Consider the following 15,660-nt stretch of genomic DNA (forward strand, 5'->3'; position numbering starts at 1 on the left):
GGAGCAACATGCAGCCACCGGGACATCAAATCCTTTTCTTAGGTTTCAAAAACTAATCACCTTGAACTACCACATCCTGTGCTGAGGCTCTCGTGTGCATATATATATATATATATATATATATATATATATATATAAATAAATAATCATGCTCTTGTGTGTGTGTGTGTTAACATATGTGCTGGGTGGATTTCAAAAGAACCCCTTCTAGCTCTTCATCTGATGCTTCTACAAAGGGTTGGCCTCGCCACAGGGGCCTGTGTGTGTGTGTGTGTGTGTGTGTGTGCGTGCGTGCGTGCGTGTGTGTGTGTGAAACAGCCAACAAAAAGAGCACCATCCCTTATCTGAGAGCCGATACAAAAGGCCAGCGACACGGTGCTGAGGACTGATTATTGTTGCTCTGAGTGTGACGCCTTCACACACCCACACACACACATAAATACTAGCAACAGGATGGTCGTGTTACACCCTTCAGGAGAGGTGTGTGCATGTCAGAGAAATACGCACACACACACACACACAAGTAGTAACTTAACGCCAGTCATAAATTCAGTGTTTTACCATCTCTGGTTGAAGGTTTCCCCTCGGGCCTGTCTGATGAAATGTCAAATGTCTTGATTTCTTATCCATTACTTTTCGCTATTTCAATCATATATCATTTGCTTTTAACTTATCGATCACTTTTAGCCCTCCATTTCAAACCCTTTATCCATTACTGCTATCAAACTATTTTCTAACTAGATTTGACAGACTTTGAATAGCAACATTTGTTCAGGTGTTAACTCAATATGTGGATACTTTCTTTATCACATATTTAAACAAATACACAGAGTCCTGATAGTAAAACATGACGAAGACAACACTGAAACTTAAAAATGCTATAGTGGAGTGCCCAATCCTTCCCAAATACACATCCAAGCCCAACACCCAGCCCACAGGAAGGCTGCTGGCTCCAAGACAAAGGGCTGGAAAAACAGCTACAAATGAAGGAAGACAAAAGGAAAGGGGGGAAGGCTGAGGTCAGTTTAGAAATATGGCTTCTTGAGTCAACCAAAGGAGGAAGTGCCACGCTCTAAAAGGCTTTAACATGTAAACAATATGCCAAGAAAACACAACAAATGTTCCTGAAACAACAGCAACAACGCATCAAATGAGTCATTTTGTTTCATCTAATTCAGAATGATATCTTCTCAAATTTGGAGATTGGACAGCCGCCCGGTGACTTCTCTCTGTGTTTCCACAGTTTCCACTAAAATGTTGCAACAAGGATATCCTGTCAAATGTTGGTACCAGCAGCTCGTAACAACGCAGCCGACCGACCTCCCGCGGAGGCGTGGGCCAACTAAGAGGACACCGAGTGACTGGTGCACACGCGGTCCACAGCGGAACCGCCTGCATGTGCATTTAGAAAGACAAATCACAGGAGAACGAGTGAAGCACGAACCCATACAGTGTATTGCTTGTATTGCTGAACACGGTGCTAGTGTACCCTAAAGAGTGCGTTATGAGCACGCCTGCAATCTGACGTAAACGTGTGAGTCAGAAACAATTAGGAAGTACTTAGGTGGGATCCTGCACGCCCAGAGAATCAAAACACTGGAACATTTAGAGACAAGGAGACACTTCCAGAGGACAAGAAAATACAAGGTACAATTAAACCTACAGGCACAAATCTAATCCATGATGTGTAACGTGAAGGAACCTTCCTATTGCCATGGAACCACTTTACAACGCAGCAGCAGTGGAAGCGTTCTCTTTCTCGGCCCTTTCTAAAATCACATATATGACTGACACCACATTTCCATCCTCCCTGAAGCCATGAGGCCACAATGCTCAACTGTCTTTAAACACGTCCGTGTTTGGACATTTCCATTCTTCTCTGGTTGGGTCCCATCTCGGACCAGCCAGCAGACATGTGCAGTTTGTACCGAGACATTCACGTCGCCAGACGGCAAACACCTGACCGCAGTGTCCAAGCCCACTGGCGACACACTGGAGAGCAGGCAGGAGAGAGCACGGAGCCGCACCCTGAGGCCCACTGCATCCTGCAGTGCGAAGGAAGCGTTAAAAACACCACAAAGACGTGAGGACTCACCCGGAAAACTTGACAACCAACAGGCTTGCTAGTTCTTCGCTGAATCTACCCACGTCTTGTGCAAACAACAGCTCGCGGCGGAGAGAGCGCCGACTCTTTCCTAATCAACTTTAGTCTGCCGGCAAGTGAAGTGTCCTCAGCATCATAGGCCGGAGACGAAGACCTCGCCACGGTTGGTGCAGTGCTTCGACGCAGGCAAACGAGAGTGCTGAGAGACAGACAGAAGGAGGAAGTAGGCGTTTCTCGAGAAAAGAGGAAGCAGGTCTGTCAGCCGAAAGAGCGCCAACGTTTAAAGATAAGGTGACGGCAAGTAAAAAAAAAAAAGTCTATTCCAATCCAAATGTGCAGAAAAAAACCATGAACCAAAAACACACTGAATTGAGCCCATTGGATTCATTAAGGGGATATAAATATGTCAAGAGGGTTGCCCCGTCCCAGTGCATTGCTGTGAGAATAAACATTGAGGCTTTACTTGGGGTTATGAGCTGGACGACTTTATGGCCGGTGCAATAACTACAGAGAGCAAAGTTTATACACTTCAGGCTTTGTATGAATCAAACACAAGATATAGAAGGTGTTAAGGCTGATGTGGTTCACATCGGTACAGCTGATCAGATAGAGGCTTGATAATCGGTTCCCAACAACATAATACAGAAATAATTAGAAACAAATCTAATCAGTGTCTTAAGAATGAAAAAGTGCCTTTTCAATAATAAACTAAATGCCTCTTTAAAATATGTATTCAGAAAGGCCTAAAGACAAGAGTGATTGGCTGAGTCTGCTAAAATGAATTGGAAAATGGGAAATTACCAGAGAATGAGGGGCAGCTACAGTGTTAACTGGTGAGCTTTAGAGGTGCTTGCAGGTGGACTTTGTTGCCTTTGGACGGAGCCTAGCAAGAAGTTCCCCCGACCTCCAGTCTAGCTAAGCTAGTCGGCTGCTGACTGTAGCCTCAAATTTGCCGGTCAGATATGAGGGTAAATAAGGGTATTTCCCCAAATGTTGAACAATTGCTTTAATGATTTACCCTGAAAACAAATTCCACCTATAGGTCTGATTCAGTGAACCTCACTCTTCACGGCAGACAGCGAAACATGAGCAACATGAGAGAAACATGAGAGTAACATGTGAGAAACGCTGAAAAAGTCTCGAGACATGGAATAAGTTAGATTAAATGAAGCATTTAAGAACCGCTATTCAAAGACGGCCAGAGAGGAGGTGATTACCACAAACACAGCACATGCTTTCACTTCTCCTCAGTCGCCATGATGCAACAGTCAGTCAGAACAGTCTCCAACAAGCGGCAACAGAATGAGTCAGACGGTCCCCACCGCCCCCCGCCACAAATGGTCTCTGATCATGAATGAAGAGGATACATGTATTAAACAGTTACTGTTTGAGGAGGGCAATGACATCTTCATGTCAGGCCATCTGTGAGAGTGTCACACATAAACAGATGTGTGCTCCACCCATGCTGAGGTCAACCGTGGTTCGTTTGAATCTCAAAAAAAGGCATCCAGGACTTTCAGTTTGGACTCAAACTCCTTCCAACTTCAGAAAGACGAGCATCTAAAACATCTGAACACAGCAACCCCAGCAAACAAATAAAAGCCAATTAGAAACCTATTCCGTCCTCTTTGGGTTTCGTCTATGCCAAGCAGAGAAAATAAAGGAAAGGAGACACGGCTGAGCTATAGCCGAGCGGTCACGTGCTTTGGTTTGACCAAGTTTCATGAGGATCTGAGGAAGTGAAAAGTTTGAGAGGACCTTTGCCACAAAAAAAAATCTTGCAGGACAGCCAAGAATGTTTTTGGGTGATTTACACACAACAGCTAGGGAAGATTAAACAGAGTGAAGTCTGCTGAGTCAGATATCTCATTGGGGATTCTGCACAAAAAAGCTTTTAATAATCTATCCGAACTATCTCAGCTCCCCGGTGAGTGCCGGCCTCGATGTCAGCCCCACTGACCAATCCAGGATGCAGCTCTGTTTCGTTCTGCCTCCTGTCAAAAGCCCCCCTTCACACTCCCTGCGAAGGCTGCTCTTGTAAAACATATAATCATATGGGGGTCAAACACTACTGAGGAATTAATATCTCCTCACTTGATCAAAGTCAGTCCACCCTGCCATATTCGACATTTATAAGCAAAAGGTCGTACGGCCATAAAGCAGGGAAGTGAAGTACAGTATTTCTTACCATTTTTTCCCTACATGTTTCTGCATGTTTTGGGCTAACTGCTTTTCACTTTTTGCATCTATTATGCAGCCGTTGTCCTCCATGAAAAAGGATCAAACTGTTAACAGCCAGCTTTAAAGCCTGCATGTGATAAGTGGTTGATACCAGCGTTTTGAGTGGTGTGTCAAGTCTTATCTGGAAGTGGTTTGCTATTATAAAATAAAAATGTATTACGTTATTACATAAGAATATTAAATTTGACCTCTGCATTTAACCCATGCTTTGCATTTTAGGAGCAGTGGGCTGGTACGAGACCCCCGGGGAGCAACTGGGCGTTCAATGTCTTGCTCAAGGACACTTTGACATGAAAACTATGGGAGACCAGGGATCGAGCCGACTACCTTGCGGTTGCAGGATGACGATGAGGCACAGGTTTTATAAACTCCATGAGCAGACCTGAATGATGTTTTTTACTTGCTCAACAAGCAGCAGATCGTGTTGTTAACCTGACTGTCTGGGCTGTTTGTTGATCCAATCAGGAGCTCTTCAGCCTTAGGATGCAAGGCAGGTTCTGTTGAAGCCATAAGACATTAGACATAATTAATATTGATACGAGCAAACATAAAAGCTTAGGTTTGTGAAAATCTGATATTATTGAGTGGCAAAACAGGGAATCGTTTGCTAATGTAGCAATGATTTAGAAGCAATTGTTTTATTTACAAAGCAATAATAAAAGCTGTGCTGCAGTAAAACCGTAGTGTGCAGAAGTGTATTCATAATGTCAAGTAAGGCAAATCCTTTTTATTAATATAGCCCAATATAAAAACTCTGCTTTAGGGAGTGTACAATATGTATAATACAACACCCTCTGTCCTTTTCAACCCTTGCTGCAGATAAAGAAAAACTCCACCCAGAGAGTTGGATGAGAGGATCAATACAACTCATGTCTGTTAAACATGAAGCTACAGCCAAGAAATAAGGAGGCACGGGGAAACAGCGAGCCTGGCTCTGGACTAAGTGCTTCTAATAAAAGAAATAGATACATAAATAATGTAAGAAATAATGTCCCTTCTCAGTTGGAAACAAGCAATTTGTAAGATTTGTATTGATCAGTGTTACAGCAGTCTGACTAATTATCAAAATAACTGTTGTCATTGTACGATCCAAGAGAGACTCATCAGTCAGCTGTGGATCTGCCTGCATTACTACCAGATGCTCGTAATGTTGGCGAGTCAGATATTACTTTAAATGGCTCTAAATGAGTGTCAGCTGAAAACCCGAAGTGTACAAATGTAAATGCATATGTTGGATAATAATAATATCAGACAGGTGTTGACGTCATTTGCTCAAGGATGAGTTTCGGAGCCCTTTTTCTTTCCCATTTAACAAACTTCACTTGAATCTGCACATTCCCACAGCCTGGCTGCAGAGGAGGTTGTCAGGCAAAGATAATTCCACAACAGCTCAGGGAATCATCTATTATTTAAAACCACCTCCAAATGTATTCCCATTGAAGAGGAGTAACATGTTATACTTGTAATCGGCAAACTCCATTGGTTATGGTTCAACGTGGTCTGCGTTACAAACGGTGACTGAGACAGAAAGCTGGGCCACGTTTCAGGTTCCAAACTGCACATCACAAGTTGGTGTATGAGCTGCGTCCCAAAACAACACAAGCTCAACAATTACCATCTCCTTTGTTCAAGAAACAACTGCCTCTGGCTGCTAAGTTAACACATGCTTCGAGTCGTCTCTATCATAACGAATAAACAAAAGCTGTTGGCCTGTAACAATGTAGAGTACCATTATATCCACAACATAGAGGATACTGGAGAGAGGCAGACTTCCTGCTTGTAAGTCTGAAGTGGATTAATGTAACTGTAATGTAATTATCATGGGCCATATACACCAGAAGATCCCTCCATTAAATGGAGTCCAGATCAACATCATCAACATACATCCCTGTGTGCGCATGCTGTCTGCAAACCATCAACACTCACGCATGACTGCATTCAATGACCATTTAAAACACTGTGATGAGAACAACCACAATGTTACATGTGTGTAGCATAATACATTGTTTTCTGAGTTAAGAATAGTCTTTCCCCAGCAAAATACAGTCCAAATCACACCTTTATTACAGAGTGAACAGCCACAGCGGCAGAGTTAACAACCCGTTAGCAACTGCAGCTATTTAATTGGACCAACACTCCTGGGTCTATGTAACGGCATGAAATGTCAAGTAGAGTTATACTGTGAGTTGGGTCTCGCTGCCTCCACGCTGTGTAACTTATCCTCCTATTATCCACTGTGATACTTTATAACAGTAATAACTGGAACATGTTCATACAGTGTGCTGCTGACGCCCTGCTCGCCTCATCGCGGTCCACTTGGGTTCAGTGAATGAACTCTGACCTGCATGGCCTAAAGGAGGGAACGAACAGAACAAACAGCGAGCTCGTACCGCTGTGAGTATTATGCCTGTGCGATTATCGGCCAGTATGCTTAGTTACGAGGGCTATTTTGAACTTTTCTGGGGTTAAATTAAAACCGTTTTGGGAAGCACGCTGACTCGGTCTGTTGCTGAGAGCTAGCTCGACAGTTAGCTAAGGCTAGCATCAATACTGGAAACAGGGAAACAGTTAGCCCTGCTGTCCAACAGCTTTGACTTCCTGCACATTTAAACACTCACAGCTGGATGTTGTTACACCTTAATTAAGGATTGGATTGAACAAACGGCATTGGAAGTGCTTGTCTGATCGTGTGAGCTTTGGACAGTGTCCAGTGTTTTGGCTAAACTGAGCTACGCTAACCGTCTGATGGCTCCAGCTTCATCACGACGACACAGCTGTGAGAGTGGTATTGATCTTCTCAAGCACTCTCTGCATGAATCAGAATAAACGTACCTTCCCAAAACGACAAACTGTTCCTCGACAAATAGTTACATCATCACAACGTGGTCATGGTTGATCTGAAATTCTGTGAATACTGATAAAGATGTTTGGTGGCCAAGTGCCATTATCTCATTATCATCAGCATGATGAGTCATGACGGACTTCATTTGGATTTGTGTTTTAATGGAGCGATTATTTACAGCATCCAACATCAGATGGACTAAATGCTGAGCTGCCAGCAGACAAACATGGTTCACAGAAAAGGTCCACCACTGCTCCCAGATCAATCAACCTGTGATATTTTGGTAAAATGTAAGTGCTTATGAAACATTACCTGTAATATTAAAAATACCCCAGTGTGTATATTGTAATCCTCTGCACTCACAGCGTGTGTATTCAAGAGTGTGACATGACGTAACCATTACACATGTTGTTTTGTTCCTCTGTTGCCTCACTGATGGGAACACGATATGTGCTCTGTTCAAACACAATCTCCTTTCTCTTTAGATTTAAAAATAACAAGCCATCCTCGCCCATTACATAACTCAATATCAGTCAGCATCAAGGTCAGTGTTGAGAGCTTAAAAACTGAAAAGAGCAGCACAATTAGGTGTTTACCCTGGAAGCCTTTTCACTGTGTGTGTGTGTGGGAGGGAGAGAGAGAGAGAGAGAGAGAGAGTCACCGACGGTGTGACCTTCTGCTCTCGGGCTGTTCAGCCCTGTTCAAAGCAGCCAAACTCTCACTCTCCACTGTGTATTTCGATCTCGATCTTGAATTTAATCTTACATTTCTTCCAAACTGACAGATATAAAAAAGATTGAGTCAGGAAATACCGCCCAATTGTATATACAAACCTCGATCACAAATCAGAGTTTTCTGCAGCAGCAGGGATTGTTGGTTTATAGCTGTGATGAAAACAACCCATGTCCCATATATTGTTTACATGTGCAATCAGCAAAGGGACATTAGCATCTATTTTAGTTGTAAGCAGGCTGAGAAGAATTTGCAACATCACAGATAATACAGCGAGAGTTACGATAAAAGACACCACACCATAAATTTCCTCCCAAAAGATTACATTTGAATTCTGAGGCTGATAACAGTGGTTTCTAAACCTTAAAGTACCTCAGCTACAGATGTGGGTTTGGGAGATAAACATGTCTGCTATGTTATGTGCGTCCCCCAGAAGCCCCCAGTGGCTGGTCTGGCTGCAGGCCCATGCAGTCTTTGGTTTAATCAACTTACATAGCGAGACCATTAGGAGGAAGCTGGAAAGAAGAGCCTGGATGTCTGAAGGAAAGAACTAGAACGTGACCGTCATGATACTAAAACCAGCAGCAGATTATATACAACTAAATGCCACGCAGATTGTGAAGGGGAGTCCACCAAATGTGTATTGCCGTATACATTTACTCCACTGGTCCTATTAAAGTGTTGTTATCGATGCATAAAGTGTTGTTATCGATGCATTTCTTAGAGTGAGAATGACAACGCTCCAGGGTGACTTTTACAATAGTGTCGTGTCTGTAGCAGAGATTCATACTTTCATATCTGTCTGATCAAAGCTGGCTGAGCGAAAAGACTGGAAACAGGGGGACACCAGCAGAGACTGTCGGAAGTTACTGCTCACAGCCAAGAAAGAGTCAGACACAAATATCGCAACTTTGGTTTTTGTATCGATTAAATAAACAACATATGATATCTTGATGCCTATTTTATATTTTTTTAAATAATATTGTATTTTCATATTATTTGAAAATCAAATGTTACCACACGTGAGATAAAAACAGAGGAACATTAATAGAGACATTTTACAACTGTGGGTTCTCTTTCCTTCTTAGTCATCAAAAGTTCAAGTCCTCTTTTTCGATATCGTGAAATATCAAACAAGAGCTCAAAACTGAGGCGAGTTCAAGAGTCAAAAGAAACACGCCAAAAGTGCACCTTGTTTCCAAAGACACAACAGTTTGTGGGGTAGAAAAACACACAACATCAAAGTAAAGTTCTTCAAAAGCAGCAGAGTGTAGGGGGGGGGGCCGACACGAGGAATGGTTTGACCAGAGCTTCCCCGTGACCGATCACGGCAGACAGCGGTGACCGGAGCCTCTGTGGCCACGCTTCAAGGAACAACCATGCTGAAAAAGTTCACTGGACCCCTCTGTGTATGTCTGTGTGTGTGTGTGTGTGTGTGTGAGAATGTATAGAGAGATGGGGTAGGGACCACACAAAAGCCCTGCTAGGTCATGTGACCAAGGCGGGGATGAATGGTGCTTTTTGGTTGGTCAGAGAGGGACGTCATGGAAACAGGTCTATAGTCCCATTGTCTAACCGTGAAACCGGAAAGTATAATGTGTGTGTGTGTGTGTTGGAGGAGGTGGGAGCCATTGTAGCATCAGTCAGGAGGGACCAGCACTGCATTCTTCATTCACAAGCAGAAAAAAACGCCTCCATCATAAATTGATCTTGACCTCTCCCTCTCCCCCCCTCTCTAATTCTAAGTGGGAGCATTTCAGAGAAGGTGTAAACATAAACTGTGTTTTGTCTATTAAAAACACTGATGGCTCATGTTATGAAGCTGGGCCCTGATTTAAATAAAAGGTCATCAGGTTATGACCAGCTCAAGTTTCCACATTATGCAACTAATCAAACTGCGTCACTGCGGGGCAAATCAATAACTCTTCTCCAACACAAAAATCATTCCCTCCGTTTTAACTGGGCCCTACCATTCATTCAACAGGGTCAGGCACAAGTGTCTTTCAATTTGACACACACACACACACAGAATTGCTTGTTTATTTTTAAAAAAAAATTGATGTCCCAGAATAGAGCAGTGAGGATAATGCAAGAACAATGCTGTAGCTTAAGTCTTAGTTTCACTTAATTTAGAAAGAAAAGAGAACTTTTCTATGCAGAGAGCGGTAATGACTGTAATGTCAGGCCTCATATGTTATGGTGGCCATCTGTTAAACATGTCTCTTTTCAAAGTGTACCAACACAGAGGGACAGATTGTAACCAGGGTGAACATGCTGGGCCTCCTCTACCACGAGAGGAACAATTGTGTTCACTGTATGAGATCTGCTTGTCTTTCTGGTCACATATCTAAAGCCCACGACAAACGAGATCGGAATATTTAACTGACAATTGCATAAAAACAAGTATGTTGTAAGGTATTTAAACATGAAGTGTCGGTAGGCACTTGGCTGCAGCTTCACTCGCATACGAATGTTTACAAATTCTGCTTAGAATTGGTGTCTGGTAGGTTTTCCTCCCCAAAAAGGTCAATTTTCTCTAGTTGAAATGAGTATATGGATATTTTTTCAGCCTCATTAAAAATAAAAAATGCATGAATGTAAATGTTTATTTAAAAAGTTATTTAAAAAAAAAAGACGTGTCAGGTTGCAATTTTCCACATCACATTGCAGGCTTGCTGAACAACATGTGACATCATACAGAGAGTATTTTACATAACAAAGTACTACAACATGCATTACAGTTACACCTACAGTCTGAGTGAGGTTTAAAGCTCAGGTTCAGACCTTATAGGAGCTCAACTCGGCTCTCAGTGCTGGCGTGTGCTCCACAGAGTTTAATGGGATGTGAAGGATTGGGAATTTCCATTGCAACTGATTGCCGAGCCACCAAGGCCGGGCTTTCCTTGTGTCCAGCGTTTAGACAAACATACACAACCAGGATTGCTTTCAGACGATACGGTATCGGGGAAAGTCGGACGCACAGGATGGTGGTGTAGTTTCTGCTCCCGCCATCATTGCACTGCAGTGCAGGTTTTCCCATGAAACTCCAATAAACATAAAGTTTCTGCTCCGTTCGGTGCCTTGCAAAGACACGGCCGCCTCAGTATGATTCGGTTTACTCACTGAACGCTGCCGTTAGAGCGGCGCTGCATCGTCTCTCATGAGTCTAACTTTCAGGTTTGGAACACGTACAACGTCGACCTGCATCACTCATATGGAGCGAAATAATGACATCAAAGTTTGTTATGTCATTGTGATCTTTGAATCCAAAGTACAGGATGACCCATTTTTTGTTCAAAATGTTTTTGACCGATATGTATGCAAGTGGGACACGGACACACACACGGACACACACACACACTACAGTAAGTGCCATTTCTGCACAATCGATTATTTTGTCTGCTGTGAACTCCTGCTGCAGTGTTGCCCACATCATATACGTCTTTAAATGGAAACATGGTCCCCACTTAGCTCGAAGGATTACCATCGCCGTTGAAGCATGAAATAACCAAAAGGTCACATCATCATCACAACTCAACAAACCATAATCCGCCACTGCCTCTTTAATGGCTTTTAAAGTGTGTCAAGGCCCGAATCACTGCTACTAGTCACATTTTTAATGAACACGCCCTCCTCCATAGTGCCAGTCTGCCATTCAGCTTGCCCAGCTTTGAATGCCGTGTCACTCTATCCCCTGTTGGGTTGCGCTAGCCTAGATCGAGAGGTGCAAAAAGCATGAGAACATTTGGGATTGATTTGGCTATTTTTACATGTCCTACTTGAACTAAATGGTTCAGATAATCACAGGAGGAAGTCAGGAGCTGAAAAGGCGTATTGAACTCCTGAATAAAATAACTGGAAAGCTAAACGGTGGCAAGAAAGTGGATACTTTAGAGTAGAGCTTTCAGAGGGGGAAAAAGCACCTTTTAATAGCAAGGAAGAATAAGCGATGGAGTGCCTTCTGCCCATTGGTCCATTATTTACAGGCTACTGGTATTGAGGAGTGAAAATGTACGTGCAGAGAAAGATAAATGTCCACACAACAGACAGGTTTAATAAAAAGTGGAGTAAGCTATCTCAAGTGACCAATGCGAGGGACCACTGGGCACACTCCTCCAGACTCCAGAGCAGAAATTACTCCTCTTATTAAACCATAACTCAGGAGACAAGGCCTCAACACTCATTACCTACGCGTACAGCGAACATGCTACTGTTCCATTTTGCTGGCGCTACAATTATGGTTGTACTGATGACTATCATCACAAGTGCACTGATATTATGGAAGATGACACACACACACACACACACACACACACACACACCTAGGTGCTGTGAAAGAATTCAGTCACTTCACAGATCAGGCATCTCCTCGCTGCGACTGGCACAAGTGCGTGGGAACAAAGGAGTCACTGTGGCTGTCACACTCACCCTTTGCTCTGCCAGCTGTCTCTCCGTCCCCTCCCACAGCCCCTCCCACAGCCGCCTCCCCCCCTCCCGTCCCAGCTGTGGCCATACATCAAGCTACCCTTAATTCCACACATGCAAACACATCCTATGCCTATCGCATGTGGTTGGGTGGCTTCAGGGTCTGGCTCCACCAACAGTCCTCTCTTCCTCCCTGCTGGCTGCTCTTGGCCTATCCGGCATTGTGACCGAGGCACAATGTCATTCATCCCCACGGCCAGCGGCTCATGAGTATCACACCGCTGCACGCAGCCACAACACACGAGTTCATGCTTGCTACGAATAATAAACTGCCGTCGTTATTCTAAATATTCTCTGTTATTCGGTCTTTCGTGCCTTCCAATGTTCGGTCCCACAGATTCTTGTTATTTTGCTCATTTCTGAGACTCATCGCTCAACCTCCACTTCATGCACCACCACACCCTCCCCACTCTGACAGATGCCCCATAGACAATCTTTGGGCTCGCTCACTAATTTGCTAACCCCTAAACGCTGCCTTCTGCCTTCCTATTATTTATTTATCCCCCGCAACTTTTTTAAACATATGCTACACCCATGCCCTCTCCTCCCTATGTTTACCTTCTGACAGGCTGCAGCCCTGCCTGTCTGGGCAGTCATGAGCCAGTGCCTATGCCAGCTCAGGCTCCACCCTAACAGTGTGGTGGCTGGCGGCTTCTAAAAGGCTTTCACCCCCCCTGCATGCCGAGCCCGGTTCCTTCGAAGCCATTCATTGAGGCTTTGCCAGTGGTTGCCTTATTATTGCTATGTTAACTGTGGATGAGGGCTTTGCTTGTGGTACAGAAGCAGCAAAAGAAATGTGGCTGAAGTTAGTCTATTTATGGACTAGGGCTCATGATTCAAAGAACTTCATCTTTGCCTTGTATGGGTTAATTGCATGTAAACCACATTTATGTGAAACGAGATGGAGAAAGATGGGGCAAAGAAAGAAAAACAAGAGGAGGGCATTCCGCTGGCCAGGCTTTCTTTGCTGTGGGTATGATGTCATTGGATGATGTCATCGGTGCATAGCAGATAACATATACACATCTATTCACTGAATACATGGAAACAGAAATCAGACATGACACGATGCACTTGTCAGCCTGCCCTAAAGATAGATGCTGATAAACATCAGCGACCAACCACCACATGACATGTGGTTGTGCTGCACATCTTGACCTCTCTCTTCACACTTTCTGTCAACAGGAAATGGATCTCTTCAAATGCAGATGTTGGCAGGAAGTGGAGCTCCTCCCTTCAGTTCAGAAGAGGCGTGTTCATTTACTGAAATCTACTTCAGGAATCTCCTGCTTTGTATATACACTACCGTTCAAAAGTTTGGGGTCATCCAGACAATTTCGTGTCTTCCATGAAAACTCACTTTTATTTATCAAATGAATTGAAAATTAAATAGAAAATATAGTCAAGACATTGACAAGGTTAGAAATAATTATTAATATTTGAAGTATTAATTTTGTTCTTCAAACTTCAATCTCAAAGGAATGCCAGTTGTATAGCTTATATCACCAGCATAACTGTTTTCAGCTGTGCTAACATAATTGCACAAGGGTTTTCTAATCATCCATTAGTCTTCTAAGGCGATTAGCAAACACAATGTACCATTAGAACACTGGAGTGATAGTTGATGGAAATGGGCCTCTATACACCTATGGAGATATTTCATTAGAAACCAGACGTTTCCACCTAGAATAGTCATTTACCACATTAACAATGTATAGTGTGTATTTTTGATTAATGTTATCTTTATTGAAAAAACAGTGCTTTTCTTTGAAAAATAAAGACATTTCTAAGTGACCCCAAACTTTTGAACGGTAGTGTATATATATATTGCAAACTTTCACCAGATGCCATAAGACCGTTATGCATCCAGTAGCTGTCCCGTTGTTGTGAAAACACCACTGGTATTTCCTTTGCCTTTCTTCCACAGCACTGAAACGCTGCCAGACAATTTGGACACACACACACAAATACATGCACACACAAAAATACAAACACAGAGTGTTAAGATTCCCCTCCAGACAACAAAAGAAGAGACACAGCAACAAGCCCCTGAAGGCAACATTAAACCCAGCTAGTCTGCCACTACAATCCCTTCTCCTCTCAATACAGAGCCGTGCTTAACCCAGCTGAGCTGAGCCATGTTATTCTTCCGTTTTTAGCCGGGAATCAGATAAGGGCTCTGCACACTGACAACGTGTAGCATCCACAGGAAATGGAAAACACTGATGTGCGGCCAGCATAACACGGGCAGGTGGTTTACAGATGGGGAGTCTGCTCACGCCACAAAAAGCAACAGAATCCGGAGCTCAACACAATGGCACGGCTGACGCTGAGCGACAACAAAGCACTCCTTGAGGTTTGGTCTCAGATGGCGGGGAAAACCTGCGTCTATAGACACAACGAGATCGCTGTCAGGAATGACAAGAAGCAACAACACTGAGAAGCACAAACAGGAGGAAGAAGACTCAAACGGGAGGCCTCCGCCACAGAAACACCCTTTACTCTCGTGTTAATGTCTGAAGAGAGCCAACAGCCTCACACGGTGCTGCCGTTGCTCAGTTTCCAACATCAAGCATAATGGAGACAAGAATAAAGATGTGATTAATTGTTTGTATATGTGTTTATGAATGTCCATTCACACGTGTCTGGAAATTGTAAAAGAAACTCATTTAAAACCTCAATTTTCAAACACTATGGACACAAAAAGACACGAGGGCAAGATGGAGCATCGCTCCTTGTACAGAGTTAAGACATTATGAGCTGTTCATTAGCGCTCTAGTCAAGCTTCACCCGTTTGAGGGCATCAACATCCCCCTTGAGGAAGGCTTTGCTGGGCCGAAAAGAAGTCTTCCTCACGCAGAGGTTGTTTTCCAGATGAATTACAGCCACGGATCACACCTTCGTGTTGCTAACCGGAGATGAAGGGCAGCGTCAGGGTGTGAGAGTGATTGTGTCTCGTTTCTACTGGCTGGTTGGAGCCAACAGAAACACGTCAGGCTGCTGCTGAGCTTTAACACAGCAGAGACGACCACTGGAGACATGTGTCGGTTGATTCATTGCAGATGCCCTGTTGAACGCTGCTGATGGTGGTCAATGTTTGGGCAGCGAGGGTCAGGAACTGAGCAATAGACACAGAGTTCTGATGGAAAGGTCTGGTGAGAACGTACGAGTGAATCATTGAGAGGAGGCGGGAAAAGAGATAGCAGGATGGTAACGCAAGACAAAAGTGAGAAACGAAAGTAAGCGGGCATCAGCC

At 43.7% G+C, this 15,660-nt stretch overlaps 1 protein-coding gene across 4 annotated transcripts in view; it reads right to left on the minus strand.

Moving 5' to 3' along the window:
• The window catches only part of elmo1 (engulfment and cell motility 1 (ced-12 homolog, C. elegans)), an 89,039-nt gene that overhangs the window by 67,272 nt on the left and 6,107 nt on the right, over positions 1-15,660 (minus strand). The window contains exon 1 of one of the 4 annotated variants that reach the window (XM_056441497.1): positions 4,673-4,694. The exons of 2 other annotated variants lie outside the window; for them this stretch is intronic. The gene's annotated coding sequence lies outside the window, so the exon portion shown is untranslated. Of the gene's footprint in view, positions 1-2,095; positions 2,282-4,672; positions 4,695-15,660 lie in introns of those variants that run through there. One more of the 4 variants, XM_056441292.1, reaches the window with a different exon arrangement.

The sequence above is a fragment of the Pseudoliparis swirei genome, chromosome 1 (genome assembly GCF_029220125.1).
Source record: "Pseudoliparis swirei isolate HS2019 ecotype Mariana Trench chromosome 1, NWPU_hadal_v1, whole genome shotgun sequence".
Lineage (NCBI taxonomy): Eukaryota > Metazoa > Chordata > Actinopteri > Perciformes > Liparidae > Pseudoliparis > Pseudoliparis swirei.